This window comes from Zingiber officinale, chromosome 6B (genome assembly GCF_018446385.1).
Source record: "Zingiber officinale cultivar Zhangliang chromosome 6B, Zo_v1.1, whole genome shotgun sequence".
NCBI lineage: Eukaryota > Viridiplantae > Streptophyta > Magnoliopsida > Zingiberales > Zingiberaceae > Zingiber > Zingiber officinale.
The window spans coordinates 106,315,665-106,338,536 of record NC_055996.1 but is presented as its reverse complement, the minus strand read 5'-3'; positions in this window follow the sequence as shown (position 1 = coordinate 106,338,536).

Here is a 22,872-nt window from a genome sequence, read left to right as displayed (position 1 = left end):
TCCCTTTTAACAAAATTTTTACGTCAAAAGGTATGAATTGATAATGATGGTCACCACATGAAAATGAGTAGAAAGTTGGACAGTATTGAATCGTGTCTTATATCCCTTATTGAGCTTTAAAAACAAATAGATCCGTCATCTTAACATGCAAAATTATCAAATTCTCTTAACAACAATGATAACAAATGCTAGACCTAAATTAGTACGTAACAAATTATACTAATTATTAAATACAAGATTGGCAACAAAGAGAGTGCGATCAAAGATCTTACAGGATGATTCCAAAGAGGGCGTTATATAGATATAGTTTGATAGACTATAAAAGTACAGATAGAAGTTAGCAAAGTTAATTTAACGGACAAAAATCATAGTGCAAGATAATCTCGATCCCTGGTAAAAAAAAAAATTATAGGATTGAGTCGGTTATTTACTGGATTAATTGATTCAAAAAATTAAATACATAAACTACATAAAAAATTAAATTTATTTTAAATGCACATTTATTATTAGGGCTAAAAGCATATTTATTCTATCGAGAGATCGGTAAAAAAAAATTATAGAATTGAGTAGGTTATTTACTGGATTAATTGATTAATACATAAACTACATAAAAAAATTAAATTTATTTTAAAGGTAAATTCATTATTAGGGCCGTAAGCATATTTATTCTTAATTTGTAAATGAGTAGTCCAATTAAGTTTTATGTTATTGAAGCTTTTTTGATAAAATATTGAACCAAGATAATCTAAACTTTTTTTTACAGAGTATTACAGTATTGAAATGATTATTTAAGTTTGACTTAATTTATTTTTAACGAGCTTCAATTAAGTTGTTTGGTTCATTTAAATTTTATCGATCTGTCGATTTTTAAATTTTTTAAAATAATTATATTTTTAAATTTATTTGGTTGATAAAAATAAACTTATTTATTTTTATCTGAGAGCTTATTTATTTATTTATTTAAAATATGATAAGTGCTTTTGTCGTTTAATATATTTATTCTAGCAAGTCTAATATTAAACTTGTTCATACATATGTAATTTATTTATTACCCTAAAAGATGATATTTGTTCCTAGAATTTCTTCCGGGCTGTCTATAGCTTCCAACACAGTAATATTTAATTGACCCGTGATTATTACAGTAATATTTAATTCATAAATCCTATTTATTAACAATATAGAGTAAAATTAAATGGTAACACGAGAGTTTAGACACATAGAGAAAATATGAGGGACGTAAATGGAAAATTTGCCATTGACTGAAAAAATAAGAGTTTCCCGTTGGATCTGGATGGGGAGGATGTGGACGGTGGAGAATATCCACAAAATTATGCGGAGGAGAAGTGCGGGAGTGGGAGTCTGATGCCGTTGCCGTCTACGTGGCAATCTTTTAATTATTTGTCGTTGTGTGTAACCCACACGTCAAGTAGAAAATTCATCCGTGGAAGAAAAATCCAAAACCTCGTCATGCAGATGTTTACGGAATAAAAAGTTGTTTAAGTTGATTACGAATGCAACCCACCATTTTTTTATTATTATTATTATTTTCCTTTTAAAATGTTTAATTATTTTGGGAAATTAATTTATAAAAGCTAAGATTGAATTCATCGACTTTATTTTTCGTCGAATTTTTCGAGAGAACTAGGAATAATAATGGGTAGGATTTAATTAGAATTTCATATCATCTGTACTCATTTTCATTTATTATATCTATATTCATACTCATTCTCATACCCATCGGATATTTAACTTTCATACTCATCCCCATACCCCATTGGAGTTTCATGTACCCATATCCTACCCATCATCGTATTATTCCCTACCATTCTCGTTTAAAAAAATTTTCAATGTACTTGTCAGCTCTTCCTCGTCTCGCGCTCTTCGTTCGGGTGAACATTTTCCGTGAAAAAGAAGATGAGATGCGTGTTGATAACAGGATAAAGAAACAAACTAAGTTTTTTTTCTAAGACGGAAAACGGGCTAAAATTTTTTCTTTCCCAATAAAAAATGAGACTTATAAATAAATAAACATATCGGATATCGGGTAGGATATGGGTAGGATTTTACCACATCCGCCTCCATACTCATACACGAAATACTCATACCCGAATACCCATTTACTATAATCGGGCATAAAAATTTCCTCCATATCCTCCTTCATTCGGGTCGGATGTCGGATTATCCATAAATTTCGGATGAAATTATCATCCCTAGAGAGAATCGGATCAACTGAGGGAACAATTCCGATTCAATTAGACAAAGTGAACCCACCGGGTCAATACGATAACTGATAGAACAATAGCTTATTCTGCCATGGATCTAAATTTTTACTATACTTGAAATCCTCTCCTCGGGATTATAATCCTATGATAAGATATTTAAATTGTCATTCAGATATTTATAATTTTATTCTCCAATTATAATATATTTATAGAAATTTTCTCTAAATGAGGAGTGTCATCCAAGGATACTGAACTTGTATGTGATTCCTGATTTATCTTGATGGTGTTAGGACCAAAAGTAGCTAGAGGGGGGGTGAATAGCTCGTCGCTCTTGCTCGGTGTTCTTCGTTGCTTGTTTCTTCAAGGATATGGCAGCGGAAAATACAGAAACAATCACACAACACTAACACGGTTGGTTTACTTGGTATCCACCTCATAAGAGGTGATTAATCCAAGGATCCACACCAACACACACACCCTCCTCTAATAAAACTCTCCTTTATGGTTACTACCAAGGGCGGAGAAGCCCTACACAACTCAATACAAGAAGAGAGGGAAAGGATACAAGAAATACAAGCTTACAAGCTTACAATGTGTGCAAAACCCTAACCCTAGCTTCTCTTCTTGGCTTTGATCCGCCTCTTGACTTGGAGAGCTTCCAAGATCCTTTAAGAACTGGCGATCTGAACTTTGTGAGTGCTGTGGAGGAGCTGGCGAAAGATCTGAGATGAATCTGTGAAAAGATGCCGAAGACAACGCTCGCCTGCGGCTATAAACACGACGCAACGGTCGGATCTCGATCGATTCGAATGTTCCCAATCGATCGGGGAGGCTTTGGATCGATCCACGGATCGATCCAAAGCGCCTCTGTGCTCTGGGAAAAATGCCTGGATCGATCCACGGATCGATCCAGCGCTTATCGCGCGAAGCAGCCGCGTCCCAATCGATCCACTGATCGATTGGGACATCTGGATCGATCCACGGATCGATCCAGAGGCTCTCTGTTCGCTAGGAAAGGCCTGGATCGATCCACTGATCAATCCAGCTCCTGGATCGATCCACCAATCGATCCAGCACTTGGTTTTTACCCAAAACCAAGTCCCAAGCCTCTCAAACTAACACCCGGTCAACCTTGACCTGTTAGTACATCATGCCTAGCATCTGATCACTCCTTTGACCTGCTAGGACTTCCCACCAAGTGTCTGGTCAATCTCTTTGACCCACTTGGACTTTACTCGTCGTGCCAAGTATCCGGTCACTCCCTTGACCTACTTGGACTTCCACCAGATGTCTGATCATCCTTGATCCATCTGGATTTTTCCTTGCCTGGCTTCACTCACCAGGACTTTCACCTGACTTCTTTCACCAGGATTTCCTTCTGCCTAGCTTCACTCACTAGGACTTTCACCTGGCTTCACTCACCAGGATTTCCTTCTGCCTAGCTCCACTCACTAGGACTTTCACCTGGCTTCAGTCACCAGGTCTTTCCAGTCAAGTATCCGGTCACTCCCTTGACCTACTTGACTCTTCTTCAATCAATTTCTTATTGTCAAACATCTAAACCCAAACCAAGACTCAGCTTGGTCAACCAGGTCAACCTTGACCTGAGGGATGTTGCACCAACAATCTCCCCCTTTTTTATGTTTGACAATACCACAATAACACTTACAATGTCACATGTAAGTTAGGCTAATCCCATAGCCTCATTCTTCATGCCACTAGGTAATGAAAACATAAGTTAAGCTCTTCATTCTCCCCCTAAGAGGGCAAACTCCCTCTTAGATAATGAAAGCCTAACTTACTCCCTTTTTCAAGTCCTTTCATTCTCCCCCTATTGGCACACATCAAACTCCCTCGTAGGACTTGCTCAACCCATCTTCAGGCACACATCAACCCATGCCTCAATTTCGGGCATACTTCAACAAATCCATTGTTGAAAAACTCTCCCCCTGAAGAGTTGTCCATCGTTGTTCACAACATCACTCGTTGTGAACAACACGATAATGAAGGTCTCATACCCTTCATTTATCCTTCATTTCTTCCTCAATGTAGACAAATGCCCAACCTTGAGCATTTTTCAACTACTCGAGACCACTTGAAATATTGAGGATATCCACTCCCCATTTCAAGTTCAAACACTCATCCATGAGCAATTTCTTAACGGAAGGTTAACCACCTTCCAGGGTTTATGAATAATAATTTTCATGCCTTTAAAGAGTCACTCCTCCTAAAGACATGGTGGTAACTTCTGTTATTGCACCAACAATGACTTGGAATCCCTAAACCTTTAGGAAACCCAAATTGAGAAGTTTTGAGGTTCAAAAATTCAATATTGAAATCAACCTCAACCTAAACTTCAATTTAGTCTTCCTTAACCATTTCATCCCTGTTTTCAACATGAAACACCCTTTTTATGTATACAAATGTATTTTGATGGGTTAGGAATGGTTACCTAGACTAAACATGGTTCAAAGATGCTGAAATCAGGCCTTCCCAGCCAAAATCAGCAACTTGAATCGATTGGAGTTGGGTTCCAATCGATTGAACCTCTCTGAATCGATCCACTGATCGATTCAGACTTCCTGGATCGATCGGCTGATCGATCCAGCGAGCTTCTGCTCGCAGGAATTACCTTCTGAATCGATCCACTGATCGATTCAGTCTTCTTGGATCGATCGGCTGATCGATCCAGCGAGCTTCTGCTCGCAAGAAATTCCTTCTCAATCGATCGGTTGATCGATTGAGACACTCCAATTGATCCACTGATCGATTGGAGGTCTGAAGTTGCTGAAATTCAATTTCAGCCAATTTCAGAAACCCCTAGAAAATTCTACAAAATTCCAAAAATCGTAAAAATTTGTGTAGACATTATTTAGGGTATAATTTATCATGGAAAAATAGTTTTCTATGAAAATACATCATATTTTCAAAGATTGACACAACCTTGAAAACTTGCAAAAACTTTAGTGTTTTCTTCAAGTTTGTGTCTAACTATTCAATGGTGATTACTATAAAAAAATAGCCTTCACCAAGGTTTTCCAAAATCATTTTTAAAAACATTTTCAAAACCAATATCCCATCATGTTCCTTGGGCATAATGCACATGACTTGTACATTAGCTTTCCCAATGATGGGAAAACACATAACTATGTGTTTTGATGAACTTAAAACTCAAAAGAATGCACTAAGTCAACATCTTGAGTTTTGTTCATCATCCTAACATCTCACTTGTATCTAATATTCACTGAAACACATACAAGTCATCTTATAGGTCTTTGTGAGATGTAAGATTTTGGTTTTACCTTATTCTAGGGATGATGCATATCTATCTAGGCATTTTGAGAGGTAGACATCCACAAAGGATGTTACTTGTTGATTCACTTGTTAAACAAATGCTACTTGTTTATTCCACTTGTTGTAAACAAATGCCACTTGTTAAACTAATGTCATTTGTCCTTAAATTTAGGAAATAAAACTAATGTATGATAATGTTATGGCATATATCAAAATAAAATAGTTTTCAAAAGAAGGATTCCTATAACTACATGATGTATGTATGACATGACATGGTATTTTTGTATTTTTCATGATAAGTCATGAATGCAAAATACAAATAAGATAAAATATGATGTCATGGCATGTTATGAGCAAACAATCATGGCAAGGTTTAGCATAAATAAAATATACCTAGATTACCTATCTAAGTATCGTTAATCTTAGCTAATCCTAAAACTTAAACCCTAGATTGCCCAAAATGCTTCAAGAGAGTGTGACAACCTAACTGGGCATTTCTAGTTCTCTTGATTAACATATGCCAATTGAAATTAAGTTTATCCTCAAATGTTGGCATATTCCATTTTTCCTCAAGAGTAATCACATAAATCAAGGCTTAGATTGACCTTAAATTTCTTCGGAACATACCAAAATCCCAACTTGGTAGTTCTTATGATTTTCCAATATGTGCCATTTTAAAAATAAAACCAAAACTACTCAAATTTGGCACATTTTACTCTTTCAAAGAGTAAACGATAATTCCATTCCATTTTCAAAGGTTAACAAAAACATTGAAAATGCTCCTTGAGTGTCAATTTCCTTAAAGTTGGGTTAACTACCCTTCTAATCGGAGTTGACACTCTCTAACCCATCTATGGGGTAGAGAAGATGCTCCTAGGAACCCAACACCTATTGGTGCTCCTTGGATGCTCTAGGTACTCACTAGGGATAACTTCCCTAGATACCTTCCTAGTGACCTTGTTGGGCTTCTTAGAAGCCTTGGTCACATTTTCTAGGTCAACTCTAGGGATGGCCTCCCTTGTGACCTTGTTAGCGACTTTCTTAGACTTCTTAGAAGTCTTAGTCACTTTGGTTGCAAAGATACTTCTAGGGATATCTTCCCTTGTATTCTTGACTTGACCTCTAGACTTAGGGTTCATTCCATAACTATATGGAACCCTATGATAACTAGGCACATCCTTCTTAGCTTTTGGTTTGTATCCCAAACCTCTATGGCCATTGGATGGCTTTGATTTTCCTAACCCTAAGTTATGCTCATTTTGCCCTAATAGGATATTTTCCATCCTTTTTAGGGTCTTTTCCATTTTATCAAGTCTTGACCTCAAGACTTGATTTTCTCTCACTAGGTCTTTAGTATTTGATCCATGAGCATTTTTGTTTCTAGACTTGTATCTAGAATCCTTAGAGTTATCGCCTAGGTTTTTATCTACATTCCTAGCCTTAGGGATAGTAGTTTTGGCATGTAGGGCCACATGCTTTTCCTTAAAGCCCTCATGCTTTCTATTCTTATGGTAAATCGTATTAAAATGATAAAAATTAGAACTATCATGCTTTTTGTTAGGACCAAAAGTAGCTAGAGGGGGGGGGGGGGGGGGGAATAGCTCGTCGCGTGCTCGTCGCTCGGCGTTGCTTGTTTCTTCAAAGATGTGCAGCGGAAAATATAGAAACAAAACACACAACGCTAACACGGTTGGTTTACTTGGTATCCACCTCACAAGAGGTGACTAATCCAAGGATCCACACCACGCACGCACCCTCCACTATGAAAACACTCCTTTTCGGTAACTACCGAGGGCGGAGAAGCCCTACAAGACTCTCAGTACAAGAAGAAAGGAAAGGGAAACAAAATACAAGCGCAAAGCTTACAATGAGTACAGAAAACCCTAACCCTAGCTTCTTCCTCTTGCAATAGATCCGCCTCTTGACTTGGAAAGCCTCCAAGAACCTTCAAGAACTGGCGATTACGTGCTTGTAGAGAGCTGTGGAGGAGCTGGAATGAATCTGAGAAGAGCTCGTGAAGATCTGCCGAAGACCACGCTCGCCTGCGACCCGACGCAACGGTCGGATCCCGATCGATTCGAATGTTCCGAATCGATCGGAGGCTGGATCGATCCACGGATCGATCCGAGTTTCTGCAGGAAGCGCTGGATCGATCCACGGATCGATCCGGCGCTTATCGAGCGGCATCGTCCGATCGATCGGCTGATCGATCGGGACCTCTGATCGATCCACGGATCGATCCGAGCTCTATCCGGAAGAATGCGGATCGATCCACCGATCGATCCACGACTGGATCGATCCACGGATCGATCCGACTTGGATTTTGCCCAAAACCAAGTCCCAAACCTCTAACCAACATCCGGTCAACCTTGACTGCTGGTACATCATGCCTCGCATCCGGTCACCCTTGACTGCTAGGACTCCCCACCAAGTGTCCGGTCAATCCCTTTGACCCACTTGGACTTTTACTCGTCGTGCCAAGTATCCGGTCACTCCATTGACCTACTTGGACTTCCACCAGATGTCTGGTCAACCTTGACCCATCTGGACTTCCTTCCTTGCCAAGTATCCAGTCAATCCCTTTGACCTACTTGGACTTCCCAACACCAGATGTCCGATCATCCTTGATCCATCTGGATTTCCTTCCTTGCCTGGCTTCACTCACCAGGACTTTCACCTAGCTTCACTCACTAGGGTTTTCTTCTGCCTAACATGCCAGTTAGGACTTCCCAGTCAAGTATCCGGTCAATCCCTTTGACCTACTTGACTCTTCTTCGATCAATATCTTATTGTCAAACATCTAAACCCTAACCAAGGCTCAGCTTGGTTAACCAGGTCACCCTTGACCTGTGGGATATTGCACCAACAATCTCCCCCTTTTTGATGTTTGACAATACCACAATAACACTTACAATCCCACATGTAAGTTAGGCTAATCCTATAGCCTCCTTCTTCATGCCACTAGGTAATGAACCCATAAATTAAGCTTTCCATTCTCCCCCTAAGAGGGCAAACTCCCTCTAGGTAATGAAAACCTAACTTACTTCCTTTCATTCTCCCCCTATTGGCACACATCAACCCCCTACAAAAACATCAACCCGTCTTTGGACACACATCAACCTATGCTCCAATTTTGGGCACACTTCAACAACTCCATTTGTTGAAGACTCTCCCCCTGAAGAGTTGCTCATCGTGATCACAATTTTACTCATTGTGATCAACTCAATATTGAAAGTCCCATACCCTTCATTATCCTTAACTTCTCCCTCAATGTTGACAAATACCCAACCTTGAGCATTTTCAAACACTTGAGTTGCCACTTGAAATGATGAGGATATCCACTCCCCATTTATCCCCATTTCAAGTTTAAATGCTCAACCTTGAGCAAGTTCACAAGGTTAACCACCTTCCAAGGTTCATGAAAATAATTTTCATGTCTTTAAAGAGTCCCTCCCTAAAGACATGGTGGTAACTTCGTCATTGCACCAACAATGACTTGGAATCCTAAACCTTTAGGAAACCCAGATTTAGAAGTTTTGAGGTTCAACTGTTCAAAATTTGAAACAAACCTCAACCTAAACTTCAATGAAGTCTTCCTTTACCATTCCATCCTTGTTTTCAACACGAAAACACCCTTTTTATGTATACAAATGTATTTTAAGGGTTTGGAATGGTTACCTAGACTAAAATAGGTTCAAAGTGCTGAAATCAGGTTCTCCCAAAATCAGCAACTTGGATCGATTGGAGTTGGGTTCCAATCGATTGAACCTTTTCCGAATCGATCCACCGATCGATTCAGACTACCGGATCGATCGGCTGATCGATCCAGCGAGCTCCGAGAGTTGCCTTTGAATCGATCCATGGATCGATTCAGCACTCAATCGATCCATGGATCGATCGAGCTCGATAGTTGCTGAAATTCCATTTCAGTCAATTCGAAACCCTAGAAAATTCTACAAAAATCCAAAAATTATGAAATTTCGTGTAGACAATGTTTAGAGCATATATTATCAAGGAAAAATAGTTTTCTATGAAAATACATCATATTTTCAAAGATTGACACAAACTTGAAAACCAAAAAAAACTTTAGTGTTTTCTTCAAGTTTGTGTCTAACTATACAATGGTGATTACTGTCAATAGATAGCCTTCACCAAGGTTTTCCAAAATCATTTTGAAAACTTTTTCAAAACCAATATCCCACCATATTCCTTGGGCTTAATGCACATGTCTTGTACATTAGCTTTCCCAATGATGGGAAAACACATAACTATGTGTTTTGATGAACCTAAAACTCAAAAGAATGCACTAAATCAACATCTTGAGTTTTGTTCATCTTCCTAACATCTCACTTGTATCTAATGTGCACTAAAACACATACAAGTCATCTTATAGTCCTTGTGAGATGTAAGATTTTGGTTTTGCCCTATTCTAGGGATCATGCATATCTATCTAGGCATTTTAGATATATACTAGACATCCACCAAGGATGTCACTTGTTAATAATTGTTGTTAAATGCCTTTTGTCCTTGATTACAAGAAATTAAACTAATGCATGATAATGTTATGGCATACATCAAAATAAAATAACTTTCAAAAGAAATATTCCTATAACTCCATGATGTATGCATGACATGACATGGTATTTTTTGTATTTTTCATGATACGTCATGAATGCAAAAGTAGACATGATGTCATGGCATATGATGGGCAAACAATCATGGCAAGGTTTAGCATAAATAAACTATACCTAGATTAGCTATCTAAGTATCCTTAAAACCTTAGCTAAACTTACAACTTAAACCTAGATTGCCCTTAAGTGCGTCAAGAAAACGCCAAAACCTAAATTGGCATTTCTAATTCCCTTGATTAATTTATGCCAATTGAAATTAAGCATATTCCACAAATGTTGGCATATTTCATTTTTCCACAAGAGTAGCACTTTAAAGTTAAGGCCCGGATTGCCTTAAATTTCCTAAGAACATACCAAAATCCCAACTTGGTAGCTCTTATGAATTTCCCAATATGTGCCTTTTAAGATTAAAATCAAATTTTCACCACTAGGCACATTATACTCTTTCAAGGAGTAAATAATAGTTCCATTTCATTTTCAAAGGTTAACAAGACCTTGAAAATGCTCCTTGAGTGTCAATTTCCTCAAAGTTGGGTTAACTACCCTTCTAATTGGAGTTGACACTCTCTACCCATTTATGGGGTAGAGAAGATGCTCCTAGGAACCCAACACCTATTGGTGCTCCTTGGATGCTCTAGGTACTCACTAGGGATAACTTCCCTAGATACCTTCCTAGTGACCTTGTTAGGCTTCTTAGAAGCCTTGGTCACATTTTCTAGGTCAACCCTAGGGATAGCCTCCCTTGTGACCTTGTTAGTGACTTTCTTAGTCTTCTTAGAAGTCTTAGTCACTTTGGTTGCAAAAATACTCTTAGGGATGACTTCCCTAGTATTTTTGACTTGACCACTAGACCTAGGGTTTGTTCCATAACTATATGGAACTCTATGGTAACTGGGCACATCCATCTTAGCCTTTGGTTTGTATCCCAAACCTCTATGGCTATTTGATGACTTTGATTTTCCTAACCCTAAGTTATGCTCATTTTGCCCTAATAGGATATTTTCCATCCTTTTTAGGGTCTTTTCCATTTTATCAAGTCTTGATCTCAAGACTTGATTTTCTATCATTAAATCCTTAGATTTTGATTTTCCATTACACCCATGAGCATTTTTGTTTCTAGGCTTATAACTACAATCCTTAGTGTGATTGCCTAGATTTCTATCTACCTCCCTAACCTTAGGTGTGGTAGTCTTAGCATGTAGGGCCACATGCTTTTCCTTAAAGCCCTCATGCTTTCTATTCTTATGGTAAATTGCATTAAAATGATATAAGTTAGAACTAGCATGTTTTTTACCATAATGTAAAGGAGTAGGCTCAATAAAAGATACCTTCTTCTTTACCTTGGAGGCTCCCCCTTGACTAGTGCCTCCTCGAGCCTTGACCATCTTCTTCCCCTTGGGGCATTGACTTCGGTAATGCCCCTTTTGATTGCAAGAGAAGCATATAATATGCTCCTTGCTCTTCTTTGTGTTGGGGATGATCTCCTTGGGCTTCACCTTGCCCTTTTGTGCCACTTGACCCTTCTTCTTGGCCAATTTAGGGCACTTGCTCTTGTAGTGCCCATGTTCCCTACATTCAAAGCATATAATATGATTTTTATTATTAATTAAAATATTTATACCTTTGCTTGTAGGGGTGGCATCTTTTCCTTTGGATCCGGAGGTAGAAGCTTCCTCTTGATCCAAACTTGATACTCCTCCATTTGATTTTGCTTGACTTGTGGAGGTGGACGCTTCTTCATCCTCTTCTTCTTTTGACCCGAATGTGGAGGATTCTCCTTCTTCTTGATCCGGTGTCAATGAAGATTGCTCCCCCTCAATCCTAGAGGTGGAGGCTTCTCCTTCTTCTTCATCCTCTTGTACATGAAACAAGGAATATACTACTTCCTTGCTCTTTTGATTGCACTCCTTTGAGGATGAAGCTTCCTCTTGGACTTCTTCTTCGGAAATTGAGCATCTCTCAACTTCGGAGTCCTCCTCTTGATCTTGATCCATTGAGTCGCCCTCTTTGGATTCCTCTTGATTCGGTACAGTGGAGGGGATCTCATGGACTAATGCCAACTTGCTCCAAAGCTCCTTGGCATCCTTGAATTCTCCAACTTGAGCCAAAATATTGCTTGGCAATAAGTTGACCAAAAGCTTGGTCACTTTATCGTTTGCCTTGCTCCTTTGAACTTGCTCTTGACTCCATTTGCTTTTCTTGAGAGGCTTGCCCTTGGAGTTTGTTGGAGCTTCAAATCCTTCCATGAGAGCAAACCATTGCTCTATCTCCATCATAAGGAAATTTTCGATTCTTGATTTCCAAGAATCGAAACTCGTGGAAGTGTATGGTGGAGCCACCCTTGTGTCAAATCCAAGTCCATCTTGGAATTGCATCTTGAAGTTAAGCTTCTTGAAATCTTTGACTTTTGATGATTTTGCTTCAACTTCTTCACCCTCTAGCTCTTCTTGTTATGCTTGACCCTTCCGGCGATGATTCCGGTGAAGAGCGGTCTCGCTCTGATACCACTTGTTAGGACCAAAAGTAGCTAGAGGGGGGGGTGAATAGCTCGTCGCGTGCTCGTCGCTCGGCGTTGCTTGTTTCTTCAAAGATGTGCAGCGGAAAATATAGAAACAAAACACACAACGCTAACACGGTTGGTTTACTTGGTATCCACCTCACAAGAGGTGACTAATCCAAGGATCCACACCACGCACGCACCCTCCACTATGAAAACACTCCTTTTCGGTAACTACCGAGGGCGGAGAAGCCCTACAAGACTCTCAGTACAAGAAGAAAGGAAAGGGAAACAAAATACAAGCGCAAAGCTTACAATGAGTACAGAAAACCCTAACCCTAGCTTCTTCCTCTTGCAATAGATCCGCCTCTTGACTTGGAAAGCCTCCAAGAACCTTCAAGAACTGGCGATTACGTGCTTGTAGAGAGCTGTGGAGGAGCTGGAATGAATCTGAGAAGAGCTCGTGAAGATCTGCCGAAGACCACGCTCGCCTGCGGCTTTAAACCCGACGCAACGGTCGGATCCCGATCGATTCGAATGTTCCGAATCGATCGGGGAGGCTTTGGATCGATCCACGGATCGATCCAGAGCGCCTCTGTGCTCAGGAAACGCGCCTGGATCGATCCACGGATCGATCCAGCGCTTATCGCGCGAAGCAGCATCGTCCCGATCGATCGGCTGATCGATCGGGACCTCTGGATCGATCCACGGATCGATCCAGAAGCTTTCTGTTCGCTGGGAACGATCCGGATCGATCCACTGATCGATCCACAGCCTGGATCGATCCACGGATCGATCCAGCACTTGGTTTTTGCCCAAAACCAAGTCCCAAACCTCCCTAACCAACATCCGGTCAACCTTGACCTGTTGGTACATCATGCCTCGCATCTGGTCACTCCCTTGACCTGCTAGGACTCCCCACCAAGTGTCCGGTCAATCCCTTTGACCCACTTGGACTTTTACTCGTCGTGCCAAGTATCCGGTCACTCCATTGACCTACTTGGACTTCCACCAGATGTCTAGTCAACCTTGACCCATCTGGACTTCCTTCCTTGCCAAGTATCCAGTCAATCCCTTTGACCTACTTGGACTTCCCAACACCAGATGTCCGATCATCCTTGATCCATCTGGATTTCCTTCCTTGCCTGGCTTCACTCACCAGGACTTTCACCTAGCTTCACTCACTAGGGTTTTCTTCTGCCTAACATGCCAGTTAGGACTTCCCAGTCAAGTATCCGGTCAATCCCTTTGACCTACTTGACTCTTCTTCGATCAATATCTTATTGTCAAACATCTAAACCCTAACCAAGGCTCAGCTTGGTTAACCAGGTCACCCTTGACCTGTGGGATATTGCACCAACACTTTTTACCATAACGTAAAGAAGTAGGCTCAATAAATGTTACCTTCTTCTTTACCTTGGAGGCTCCCCCTTGACTAGTGCCTCCTTGAGCCTTGACCATCTTCTTCCTCTTAGGGCATTGACTTCGGTAATGCCCTTTTTGTTGACACGAGAAGCACACAATGTGCTCCTTGCTCTTCTTTGTCCCGGGGGTGGTCTCCTTGGGCTTCTCCTTGCCCTTTTGTGTCACTTGACCCTTCTTCTTGGCCAAGTTGGGACACTTGCTCTTGTAGTGCCCACTTTCCCTACACTCAAAACATATTATATAATTTTTATTTTTAATTGAAACATTTATACCTTCTTGTGTAGGGATGGCACTTGCTCCTCCATTTGATATTTCTTGAATGTTGGAGGTGGCACCATCTTCTTCTTCTTCACTTGACCCGGATGTAAAAGTTTCTCCTTCTTCTTGATCCGGCGTCACCAAGGATTGCTCCCCCTCAATCCTAGAGGTGGAGGCTTCATCATCTTGAACATGAAACAAGGAGTATGCTCCCTCCTTGTTCCCTTCGTTGCATTCCCTTGAGGATGAAGCTTCTTGGATTTCCTCTTCTTCGGAGGTTGAGCATCTCTCAACCTCGGAGTCCTCCTCTTAGTCTTGCACCAAAGAGTCACCCTCTCTGGATTCTTCATGATCTTGTACAGTGGAGGGGATCTCTTCATGAAGCTTAGCCAATTTGCTCCATAGTTCCTTTGCATCTTCAAATTCTCCAATTTTGCAAAGGATGGTGCTTGGCAATAAATTGACCAAAAGCTTGGTCACTTTGTCATTTGCCTCGCACCTTTGGATTTGCTCCGAACTCCATTTGCTTTTCTTGAGAAACTTGCCCTTGGAATTTTTGGAGTCTCGAAGCCTTCCATTAGAGCAAACCATTGCTCTATCTCCATCATAAGGAAATTTTCGATTCTTGATTTCCAAGAATCGAAACTCGTGGAAGTGTATGGTGGAGTCACCCTTGTGTCAAATCCAAGTCCATCTTGGAATTGCATCTTGAAGTTGAGCTTGATGAAATCTTGAACTTGAAGAATTTGCTCCAACTTCTTCACCCTCTAGCTTTTCTTGTTATGCTTGACCCTTCCGGCGATGATTCCGGTGAAGAGCGCCTTGCTCTGATACCACTTGTTAGGACCAAAAGTAGCTAGAGGGGGGGGGGGGGGTGAATAGCTCGTCGCTCTCGCTCGGTGTTCTTCGTTGCTTGTTTCTTCAAAGATATGGCAGCGGAAAATACAGAAACAATCACACAACACTAACACGGTTGGTTTACTTGGTATCCACCTCATAAGAGGTGACTAATCCAAGGATCTACACCAACACACACACCCTCTACTAATAAAACTCTCCTTTATGGTTACTACCAAGGGCGGAGAAGCCCTACACAACTCAATACAAGAAGAGAGGGAAAGGATACAAGAAATACAAGCTTACAAGCTTACAATGTGTGCAAAACCCTAACCCTAGCTTCTCTTCTTGGCTTTGATCCGCCTCTTGACTTGGAGAGCTTCCAAGATCCTTCAAGAATTGGCGATATGAGCTTTGTGAGTGCTATGGAGGAGCTGGCGAAAGATCTGAGATGAATCTGTGAAAAGATGCCGAAGACAACGCTCGCCTGCGGCTATAAACACGACGCAACGGTCGGATCCCGATCGATTCGAATGTTCCCAATCGATCGGGGAGGCTTTGGATCGATCCACGGATCGATCCAGAGCGCCTCTGTGCTCTGGGAAAAACGCCTGGATCGATCCACGGATCGATCCAGCGTTTATCGCGCGAAGCAGCCGCGTCCCAATCGATCCACGGATCGATCCAGAGGCTCTCTGTTCGCTAGGAAAGGCCTGGATCGATCCAGCTCCTGGATCGATCCACCAATCGATCCAACACTTGGTTTTTACCCAAAACCAAGTCCCAAGCCTCTCAAACCAACACTCGGTCAACCTTGACCTGTTAGTACATCATGCCTAGCATCTGATCACTCCTTTGACCTGCTAGGACTTCCCACCAAGTGTCTGGTCAATCTCTTTGACCCACTTGGACTTTACTCGTCGTGCCAAGTATCCGGTCACTCCCTTGACCTACTTGGACTTCCACCAGATGTCTGATCATCCTTGATCCATCTGGATTTTCCCTTGCCTGGCTTCACTCACCAGGACTTTCACCTGACTTCTTTCACCAGGATTTCCTTCTGCCTAGCTTCACTCACTAGGACTTTCACCTGGCTTCACTCACCAGGATTTCCTTCTGCCTAGCTCCACTCACTAGGACTTTCACCTGGCTTCAGTCACCAGGTCTTTCCAGTCAAGTATCCGGTCACTCCCTTGACCTACTTGACTCTTCTTCAATCAATTTCTTATTGTCAAACATCTAAACCCAAACCAAGACTCAGTTTGGTCAACCAGGTCAACCTTAACCTGAGGGATATTGCACCAACAGATGGATGATAAAAAAATTTTATGGAATGAACTAGTCATCCAAGAATAATTAATGAGATTTATTAAAATTATTATTTTTAAATAAAATTTTAAACTTAGAGCTATACTGCAGCAGCAAACAGAGGTGGAATTAATGTAGTCCAGTTAATAATGATGGTATAGAATTAAAGAAAAATAAAGAATAAATATTATCATTCAATTAAATGATCTCATTAGAGAAAATAGATAATCGTTAAATGAACTCATTAAAGAAAAATGAGTATTCAATGAATTTCCCAGAAGTCTCCTAGATGAGTATGTTTATTTAAGAGCTGTAGATAGACAATATTCAAATTCTATTTAACGTTTAAACATATAAATAATGTTGGCGTGAGCTTGGTTCGAAATAAAATTTGACTTCGATTCAATTTGCTCAAATCTCGATTTAAGTATAATCAAACTATAATTCAATACGACTTAAATTCGGATTCAGTTCAAATCATTCGACCTTAATTTGAGCCTATTTTAATTAAAATTATGTTTAAAAACTATAGCTCGTTTCGAGTTTGGCTTGTAAGAGGTCAGTGATCAATTGAATAAAATATCATATATTTGAATTGTGGTCGAAAAAATTATCAAACATTGAGTTGGATTTGAATTCAATAATTTTAAATATGAATGAAATATTTTTCGAATGATCTCCAAAAGTTCGTGAATATACTTGATTCATTTGCACCCTAGTTACTTATACTAGATCAAGATCCTAGCTCCGCCTCTAATGGTAAAAACATTCAGTTGTCTTCTAAGTACTCATGGTTCCTGTTGAGCTATCCGTTGTGAATACTTTCAAGTTTATTTTGACGGTCGAAGGTAGAACAAAACTAGGATATTGATTCATTATAGGTAAATTATAATTATCTTCGCTTCGTAAGTCACAGTGTCGATGTTTGGCAGGGTAGCGGCCGACTCCTGCTCACAAAGACCTCAAATAAAAAATCTATAATTGAGATTTAGTCATTAAATCTAACTCGAAAGCAAATTTCAAAATAATAAAAAGGTCAACGTCATCATTTCTGTTTTTGCGACACAAGGAAAAACAAGTTTAGGGGATTATGATTACTTTTGATTGAATTCCTTGCTTGCTGCAGAGGGCAGAGGAAGTAGGCGCGCAACTTCTTACCAAGTGTGGAGGTCGGAGGGCGGGGAGCAGAGACAAAGTTTAATTATGTCTGGGTAACAATAATTTTTTTTTTATTCAGGCCCAGCTGCCATCTATGTTGGTTTTACCCTTAACTGATGAAAACTTTTATGAGATTAAATCAGTCTTCCCAAAATTAATACAATTGGTAAAACACCATATACAATACTTAAATCATTTACTGTATTTTTCAAATAATTAAATTGTATATTTCTCAAAATGTCCTTTATAAGGAAAGAAATAATCATGTCAAACTTTCATAAAGATGAGGCGATCACAGGCGACAATCAAAGGATTTAGGATCATTCGAATTAACTACTCATATTAATTAGGTTACAATCAAGAGATTGAGAATCATAACAACGTATCAAATTAAGAAATTATTTTTTCCACATTGTCTTCTTCCTCTCTTCTTCATCTTCTATCTTGGTATCAGAGTGACTTAGGAAAAACTCTCAAATTTCATTTCCTATGGCAACACAACAACCCCTTCTTTCTGGTCTAACCATATCAACAAAGCTCGACCAGAACAACTACGTGCTGTGGAAATCACAGATACTTCTTGTGCTAAAGAGGTACCACCAGTAGCAATTTGTTAATGGTATAGAAACAGCGTCATCTGAACTTATTGAAAAGAAAGACGACAAAGGAGATATTGCATACTCCATCAATCTAGATTTCATCGCCTGGGAGACACAAGATCAGTGACTCCTCTCATGGCTGATGACGACGCTTTCCGAAATCATACTGGGCCAATTTATTGGCTCCTCGTGCACGACGTCGCGATGCCTCTGGACAACACTAGAGAAACAATTTGTCTCTTAATCGAATGCGAGAATTATGCATCTGCACTCCCAGCTTTAGACAGTACAAAAAGGAGCACTCAATACCTACAAAATATAAACAAAATAGTAGATACCTTGGCTGCTGCTGGACAACGTATCTCCGACGGCGACCTCATCTTCCACGTACTTGGCGGCCTGGGACCAGAGTACGAATCTCTGGTCATTGCACTTACCACGCGACCCAACACAGTGTCGTTTGATGACATGGCGGGAATGCTCCTCTCCTACGAATATCGGTTAGGGTCACTCACCTACACTCCGTCGATGGTCAATCTCTCAATTGGCAGCAACCACAGCAACATGCGTCGAGGAGGCGACAATCGACTTTCCCAACGACAATGGCAAGTAAGCACCAAAAATCCTTCGTCTCTCTCCCATGGGTCACTTCACCCTTCAATAAATGGAGGACTTGAACAAATTGAGCAGCCCACCTACGGTTCTTCTCCAAATGGACCGCACTCTGATTGGGCTTCTACGCACAACTCTGTCCAATCCCGTGGTCGTGGTCACTGAGGCTCCCGAAATAGTGGTAATCGTTGTCTTCGATGCACTAACTGCTCTCGTTTTGATCATATTGCCAAAATTGTCGTTCTACTCCATATTGTCAAATATGCAATGACAAGGGTCATTCTGCAATAAATTGCTTCCGCTGATTTGATCAAATTTTTCGGCACACCTCTACACCAACCGCTCTGATGGCTGCATCATCTACTGTTTCAGATCCATCTTGATATCCTGACTCTTGTGCTACTAATCATATCACAGCAGATCTGGGAAATCTCCAAGTTCATGCTTCATATCAAAGTACTGAAGCTATTATTGTTGGTGACGGTAAGACACTTCATATTATTAGTATTGGTAATTTTACTATTCCTAGTATGGACATACCACTACACTTGGCTAATATATTACATGTGCCTACAATTACCAAAAATTTATCGAGTGTCGCTTGATTCATTGTTGATAATAATGTTTTCCTTGAATTTCATCCAACATATTGTATTGTAAAGGACCAGTACACGAAAATGGAACTCCTTTGGGGATTTCTTAAAGGTGGGCTCTATTATCTTCATCAGCACAGTGTGCCCCACAAACAAGCCCTTGTTGGTACACGACGCTCCACAACCATCTGGCATTAACGCTTAGGTCATCCATCCGCAGCCATGACCTCTTATGTTATTTCGCATTTTCAGTTGTCTGTGTTAAACAATAAGACTGTTTCTTCTTGTGATGCATGTCATTTAGGCAAGGCCCGTAAACTGCCTTTTGAACTATCTATGATTAAATTTATCGTACCTTTAGATTTGATTCACTCTGATGTTTGGGGACCTGCCCCGATCCTCTCTAATTCTGGCTGTCGCTATTTTGTACACTTTGTGGATGATTTCAATTGCTACACTTGGCTATATCCTATCAAATGCAAGTCATATGTGATTCACATTTTTACTTAGTTCAAAGCTTGGTTGAGACTCAGTTCAATTGTCGAATCAAAAGTTTACAAATTGATTGGAGAGGTGAGTTTCAATCTCTCAGTAATTTGACTGCACTTCATGGTATTCAACATCGCCTGTCATGTCCACATACCAGCGAACAAAATGGTATTGCCAAATGTAAAATTCAGCACCTCATAGAGACATGTCTTGCAATACTTGCTCATGCACCTATGCCCCTTTGCTACTGGGATAAAGCCTTCTTGACCGCTACCTACCTTATCAATCGTATGCCTATGCCAGTTCTAGCCTGACGATCTCCATTTGAGGTATTATTTAGTTGATCTCCAAACTATAGCTTTATGAAAGTGTTTGGGTGTGCATGCTTTCCACTGATAGAATCATACAATCAATATAAGTTTGACTTCCGCTCAGTCAAATGTATATTTCTTGGGTATAGCTCTTCTCATAAGAGTTACAAGTGTCTTCATATGTCAACAGGACGGATATTCATCTCTCGTCATGTTCAATTCGACGAGATGAGTTTTCCTTTCACTGCATCATCATCACCACCTTATCAGGTTATCTCCTCCCTTTGTCCAGTACATATTCCTCTTGATCTACAGGTTGCGGCATAATCTCTTTCAAGATCACATAGTGCACCACAATGTCCAGTAATTGATTCTCGTACTATTAGTGAATTACCATCCTCGGTGGATTATACTATCGATGCGTCTATCTCCTCGTTGGCTCTGCCTAACTCGACTCTAGATAATGTAGGGGATCGGTGGCCGGCTTGAAGGGGGTTGGATAGACGGCTCTTCCTACAATGTTAGCTTGCGCAGCGGAATACAAACAAAACAAACAAGCTAAAGACTAAAAGTAAGAAAGGAAATGCAAACCGCTAACACGTCCGTTTAACATGGTTCGGAGATTAGGGCTCCTGCTCCACGGCGTGTCTTTGAGGTGGGTGATCCCTATCCGTCAGTGGATTAGCCCCCGGCAAACTCCGGCTATCTCAAATCGCTCCTTGTGGGTGGAGAAACCTCACCACAATATCAACCAAGACTCTTGAGACTAGTAGACTACTAATTAGGGTTTACCACCACTAATTTCGTCAGAGATAACCAAGCTTCCAAGCCTTGGTTATATAGGTCGCGGGTTGAAAACCCCACCTACCAGTCGACTGCTAAAACATGCAGTCGACTGCCCTCTGTGGAAATTCGACTGTTACATCCTAACAGCTCAATACCAGTGACTGCTAAAACTAGCAGTCGACTGTTCCACACTGACCGAGTGAACAGAAACATTCTATTTGCTGTCAGTCGACTGCACCAGTCGACTGGTGAAACCAACAGTCGACTGATACCCGAATACATTCTCTCAGCACTCGGACCCTCACCCTTGCGACTCACTTGACAGTTCTTTGCAGCCTTGACCTCTTGCCTTCAAGCCTACTTCCTTTCGCTCTCGTCCCTCGGATGAATACAAGCCCGCGACTCATCCCCAATGTCATCCTTTGCGTATGCCTCGAAGTCGCTTCCCTCAGCCCTTGTCCTCACTGCCTTGTCCACGGTCCCTCGGATGCTCCATCCTTCACTGGACCCGAAGTCATCAACCTGAGTCACATGTGTATCCTGCATATCTGCACACTCACATACACATATCAAATAACAAGGGTGAACCTAACTTAAACCCTTTGGCCAAACACCAAAACAAATGGTCCCACGGACCATTGAGATTGCTTAAAAAATCTCCCCCTTTTTGATATTTGGCAATACGTTTAAGTTAAGGAAAACAAATAGCAAATAAACATGCTAAAAATAATGGACTTACGATGCCAAGGCTACACACTTGGACTTACACCGCTGAATGGACTTACGATGCCAAGGCTACATACTTGGACTTACAATGCCGAATGGACTTACGTTGCCAAGGCTATACACTTGGACTTATACTACCAAATGGACTTACGGTGTCAAGGTTACACACTTGGACTTACACTGCCGGATGAACTTACGTTGCCAAGGTTACACACTTGAACTTACACTGCCGAATCAATGCACCATGCATTGGAACCTATCCAAGGCTCCCCCTACACCTAAGCTCCCCATTAAGCTAGGATTTTCCCACAGGACTTTTTAAGAACCTATCACAAGGCTCCCCCTACACCTATGCTCCCCATTGAGTTAGGATTTTCCCACAGGGCTTTTTAAGAACCTATCCCAAGGCTCCCCCTACGCAAAGACATTTTCAAGTTTTCCCAACTAAACCTTACTTCTCCCCCTTTGCCTAACATCAAAAAAAACTTTCCAACAATATCCCAATTGTTGAAAACATATCATCCAACTGACCCTAAACTCATGTATTCATCCTCCATGGATCTCATACACCTCAACGAGTTGACCCGGTCACAATCCAGTGCTGAAAATACTTTCAGACTAGTATCAGTCGACTACCCCAGTCGACTGTCCTTATCGAAACAACACACAAAACCATTCTGTGCTCGATTTTCACTGTTACCAGTCGACTAGTACATTGTTTCAACCCTTTTCAGCATTCTGAACCCAATTCCAGAAATGCGCCAATAATTCCACAGACATCCAAAATTTTCTAAATTATATGGAGAGGTCTATTTTACCCATGTCTACTTGGGAAAATACATTCAAAAATATATCTATCACAAATCCCGAGATTGACACAAAACCCAAAATTAGCTAAATAGTTCAATTGAATCTTGACCTAAAGTCCTAGTTTTGGATTCCTCTTGATGTATTTGCCCATACTAACTCACAATGCATCCCTAGCATTGGTTTATATGACATCTATACATCCAAAGCCAATTATCATGCTATATGACCCCAATGTCATATTTTATGCATGAAATACAACTCAATTGTGCCAATTCCTTGAGGTTGAGACTCAAGTCCGTCTCCAAACTATTTGACA